Consider the following 6,000-nt stretch of genomic DNA (forward strand, 5'->3'; position numbering starts at 1 on the left):
GTTTTTGAATTGGCTTTACGTGGAGACAGTGACAATTGACATGAAGACAGAAGCAAGGAAAAGGCTGTACAGCCAGCGCAGTCCTGGCATGCTTTGAAAGCTTGTTCCTTCAGTCCAGATGTTCTAAATCACATGTGGAGCAGTGTTTGTGGCCGGATTCTGTTTGAAATGAATTGTTGATGGTCTCCCGAGACAGCTTGTGACAAACTGTGTAATAAAAATGCTAAAAATAGCAAGTTATTCCCTGGAAAAGCTGAGTTCCCACAATTCAGTGAGCTGGGAAAATTGTTGAACTTTCTTTGGACACAATGTGCTAGTTCCCTGCTCTTGCAACCTTTCTGGGTCCCCTGCTCTTTGTTTATAATCATTTCTTTTTCTACTAGCTCTAAGTAACCCTGTCCTCAATCTTTACTGTACAGATAGTGAATGAATTTACCATTGTCTTTTACTTTAAAAAATATATATATATAATCTCGCACATTGGGAAATGCACTTATTAGATTCAAGCAATGTAACCGTTTGCAATCAGTTTGCAATTGTGGTAGGGAGCTTTTCTGTTTCTTAGAAAGCTAAACTGTAGGAAATGTATGAGAAATAGAAAAAACTTGCTAAAATAGAACATCTTATTACAGATGTTTCATGCTACAGAATAAAAATAAATAGTCACAGGAGAATTCCTTCTGTTTTTTTTTCACCTTTGAGAGAATGCATTATACCTATTACTCTTCAGTCCAGTGAGGACTGAATGGGACCATTTTTGGAATTTGTACATTATATGTTACTCCTTAAATAGCCAGAGAGGTAAATATTGCATGAGTTGGACAGTGCCTTTCTCCCCACAACAGTGAAGAGTGAGGGCCCAGCTCAGGGGTTTTTGTTTTTTGTTTTATAAAAAAGAGGAAGGGTTTTTTACAGTATAGTAGCAGAAGATTTGCTAATAGCTATTCACCACAAAAAAACCCAAACTAAATCAAAACAACAATCTTCCCCACACTAATCCAGGCTTGATGGAAGACATGGTAGAGGGAATTGGTAATAATGGACTATAGAGACGTTCACTGTTGAGTTCAAAATTCAGCTCACGTTAGTAGGTTGTTACCATTTGATAGCCATTCAGTGATGTGTGAAGTGTGTTGGTGGTTTGACTCCAATCCAACTACTAGTGAAGTGTCCACATTACAAAAACTACCTTCCCACTGGCCGTATTCCCCCCCCCCCCACGAACCCCCAATTCTTTGGTCATGGAATTGGCCACAGAATCCACCACTTAGCATAGGAATGTGCTCCAGAATCTAAATTTACATTTAAAACCCCCCACATATCTAACTTGTGTTTGCACCATTAAAACGTGATCTGAGTCTATTTGAGGCATTGTCTGCCTGAGTCTGCAGACAGCTCAAAACAATAACTCTGCTGTGTGAACTGCCCCATTCATTTCATCTAGGGGTGAACTCTGAAACTTAACAATGGCAGCTTGTCTCAACATAGCTAACAATTTCACCGCTAATTATTTTAATAGAAATATCTAGTTCACATGCTTGTCCTACAGTCCCACGTCACTTCTCATGCTTTCTTAGGTGCCAGATCCTTAGCTGGTGTAAAACAGTATATCTCAATTGACTTCAATTGAGCTAAAGTGATTCATACTAGCTAAGGATCTGTTCCAGCCTCTGCAGTGCACTTGTGTATTGTCAATATAAAAATCTGAGGCACTTAGAGGCAGATTGAAATAACTTGATGGTCGTATGAGAAGTAATCCAGCCATCGTGTGTCGTTCACATTATTGAATTAATTATGAAAATGCTCCAGTCTCTGAAATGAAGTTAATGCAGAATTTCCCGTTTGCTGAGCAGCAGCCATGAAATTTAGGCTCAGCTCGGCACAGAACACATGGGGCCCTGAGGACAGTGCTCATAGAGCTAATGGGGCAGGGCAGCCCAATAGCAATGTAATCTGCTGGCAAAATGACTGAGTTCCAAACCCACCAACACAGCGGTCGGTCTGAATGCCTTCCTGCTAATGACCTAGATGCTGCCCAAAATAGAGCATATTCTGTGGCAGGGAACTGAGGTTTATTGTTGGCTCACCGTTTGCCCACACTGCCTCCGGCCTGCTCCTTTACAGACGGTTATAGATGGTGATTGCAACCTTTTCTTTCCTTGACAGTGTTCAGAGCTCTTCTTACTCCTGACTCAGTGAAATCCTGGCTCCATTGAAGTCAATGGCAAAACTCCTATTAATTTCAATGAGACCAGGATTTCACCTTCATTCTCGTTAACGTATGTCACTGTGGACGTTAATGTAAGTTACTGTGTCCAGGCCTCCTCATCAGAGAGCACAGTTTATTTGGCAGAGGGTAGAAATGAAAGGGAAAATCACAAAGATATTCACTTCTAGACAGATTCTGTGACAATATACAGTTAGGTGGACACCAACCCTGTGCAGTGAAGTATGAAAATATAACTTACATCACAGATGGACAAAGTGTCTTTCAGACTGGCAACATGTGACAAGCAGTGTCTCTCTCTCTTATAGATGTACAGTTTTTATCTCATTTGTTTGATATAGAAATGAAGGATATATCCATTTTAATATAGGATTCCATGGCCACTAATAACATTTGTTTCTTTCCATTGTTTAACCTCAGTTTCTTCTGTTATAACATGGATGTTTGACTAATATTGTTTTGTTTGGGTTTATTTTTTTTAAATTTGTTTGCTTGTTAGTGTTTAAAAGGATGCTAATGTACATTTTACATCTACTGACTAAACCAGGCCTAAAACATCCAGTGGGTTTTTCTTTCAATACTTCTCTGTTTGAATGGTCTGTTACTATGCAAATAAGCATGGTCCCTGTTTTCAGGCAGGCAAATTGGCTACGTAACATAGAAAATACAGTTTAGTGTTCCCAAGGTGTATTCAGCTGTTAGGATTCATATAGGCCTGGCAAAGCACAAGGTCACAATTCAAAATCTTTTTGTGACTGGGGGCAAAACATTCAGATTGAATAATGAAAGCATTTCAAAGTATTTCAAGATAATAAAGAATAATTTTTGTGTGTGTTTTTAAAGTATTTTTAACAAATATGGAACCAGCAATTATCATTTATATTTGAGATCAAATATAATTTCTCTTAGCATGAAATTAATACCAATGCTGTCAGATGGGTTTTGAATCCACTGAGGAGTTAAATTCTTTTTACTCCCAGGAAATAGCAGATAGTGTACATCTTGACTAGGTACCCGCTCCATTTTTGGCGAGTCTTGTTTCATCTTTTGTTGTTGATTTCAAGCACTGTGCATGATTGCTGACTGTAGCTGGATAGTATTGTTTATAAAACTGGCAGTGCAATTTATGTCTTTCTTCACTGCAATATTCTTCCATGTTGTGTCAATGGAATAATATGTTAGGGAAGGAAAAAAAGTAGTAGTAGTAGTAATAGCAGTAGTCATCATATTGGTATGATGTTTGCAAACACATTCAGTGATAAAAACAGCACAGAATATTCCATACTTGTTACATTGACTTCTACACTTACCAGTCTTCAGGCTATAGCCATTCTAAGGGGGAAGTAAATATTTTATTTAGCTAAAGTTAAAGCCAGGTCAGCTACAGCCAGTATGAGGGTATATTATTGACTAAGCATTTAATGGCAATTGCACGGCCAACGTTTTGCAGAGAACGTACCCCTTTGATATGACATGGTCAGCGTTGCTATGCTACATGCTATGACAAGGTCTCATTGCCAGTGACACTCCAGTCAGAGCAATAGGGTAGATGATGATTAAGCAAATGTCACCCTGTGGATAAATACAGACGTGTTTATAAAGGGCTTGATCTTCCATTGGTGCTTAGTGCCCTCAGGTACCATTGACTTTAAAATTAGTCAAAAGGAGTTGAGGGCACTCAACGCCTGGCAGGATCTGGCCCTTTATAAATGGGGCTCTTCTATTTTCCAACTAAGTGACTTTGCACATCTATCACCTACCATATTGGTCCTAATGTTCACAATGTCCCCGGCAACACTGGCCTTGTTTCACACTATTATAATTGATTTGCTGAGAGGTAGCTCAGTTAATTGGATTTCCCAATTAATCCTGCTCTCATTAAACAGTGTAGACAGCATTAAAGAAACACACTGCAAGCCTTGGGTCTAAGAAGCACTGCTCCTATGCTACTATATATGAGGAAAGTGTTGGCCTGGTAGTTGGGGTCTGCCACTGACCTATTGTGTGAAGTTCTTTGCACCTTGGTTTCCCCCAAAGCCTTTGTCTTGTCCGTTTAGCTCTTTTGGGGCAGGGACAATCTCTGGTTTTGTACAGAGCCATGCACTCTCAGTTGGGCCTTGGTGTTACTGCCATATAAATAGTGACCATATGGTCATCCACAACAAGTAGCACAGATAAATGTCTTCCAAGGAATCTCTTTTTTTCATTGCAGTTTACACTAATGTGTGAGGGGAAAGAACTGGTATTTGCTCCGACAGCTCCTAAATTTTCTATAATCCTATGAGAAATGTGGAATAGTGTTACACATTTAGGCATTTATACAATGTCCATCACTTTGGGAGGAGAAAATAGACCCACCAGTGATAAAATCCAGTTGCCAGACACAGGTTTTAACTAGGGCTCTTGTTCTTTTAGGTATCTAACTGCTCCACCGTCAGTATGTTTCTGGCACTGTCTTCCTCTAGGTGAAGTTCTCTAATTTAGTTTAGTTTAATTTAATTTAATTTAATTATTTTCAGAAGCTGGTTGGTAGCAATTGGTTCATTGAAGAGGATGCTTTCCCACCTGTGAACAACTCTTAGGTTGGCAGGGAAGGATGTAGAAGTCTCCACCTATTAATCAGAAAAGACTTTGTTTATGGGCCAAATGCTTTGCGCTGAGTCTGCACATGGGTTTAGGTATGGGGAAAATCAATTATTTATGCTCCTTATAGTCAATTTCCTTAACAGCAAGGTCTGCTTACCTCCAAAGGTTATCATTATTGTCCCTCCAGTGCAAAAATTGGGGTAAGTTTTACTTTGTGGACAGGGCGCGTCTTCTTGAAAGTAAGTTTGAATACTCAAAGGAGATGAGAAATGTGGTACCCTTATCTGCAGGAACTCCTGAAACTCTTTCATGTCTGGAGAGCCTAATAAGATCTAGCCATTGGCCTTTTAGCACATTCCCCTTAATAATTCATGCGCTAAATCGGGTTGAGTTGGGGTTTGTCTATGGGGCGAGTGTACCTTTATTTCCAGGCCCTTTCTCTCTTCTGAGGTATTTGATATACAGATGCCTCTTACTTTGTTTTACACCAATAATAGGTTGCCTCACACAGTCTAATTTTGAGTTTATCGTTTCAAGGAAGAAGTGTGGTCTGACCACAGTACTGGGAGCCAAGACTGTCCTGAGCTGTAATGTACCACTGAATCCTTCTGGTTTGGGGTAAGTCCATTAGTCTGTCTCCCTCAATCTCTCCCTCTGCAAACTGAGGAGAATAATTGTTACTGCTCAGGGGTATTGTGAGAATTAACATTTGTAAAGCAGTCTGAAAATGAAAAGCATTATTCCCAGGGAACGCTTCCTGCTTGAGATGAAAATCATGCCCACAAATGGCCCTCAGCTTTCCTCCTACTCTTGTGAGAACTTATTGCTTGTGTTTCTGCTTCTGAGTGTGGTTGGATGGCTTAAGGAGCAGGAAATGTTTGCCCTGCCTTTTTACCAGACAGCTAGGTCTATGAGCCTGAAATGGTCAATAAAATGGGAGAAATAGTCCAAGTTCAGATTCAGCCTGGCCATATCCTCTCCACCGGTACAAATTCTTAACCTGATAAAGGGTTACATTATTACTCTTTTTAAAAAAATAAGCAAGGAGCAGCACAATTCAAGACAATAGGTGACTTGAAAGTGGAGTGCTGGATGCTAGGTAACTGGATAAAAGGCTGCCAACATTGAAAGCTGTAATTATGGAAAGGTTAATGCATTCAAGCAGAGTGAGGTATATTGGGTTATTT

Source organism: Terrapene carolina, unplaced genomic scaffold (assembly GCF_002925995.2).
Source record: "Terrapene carolina triunguis isolate 2854851 unplaced genomic scaffold, T_m_triunguis-2.0 Scaffold62, whole genome shotgun sequence".
NCBI lineage: Eukaryota > Metazoa > Chordata > Testudines > Emydidae > Terrapene > Terrapene triunguis.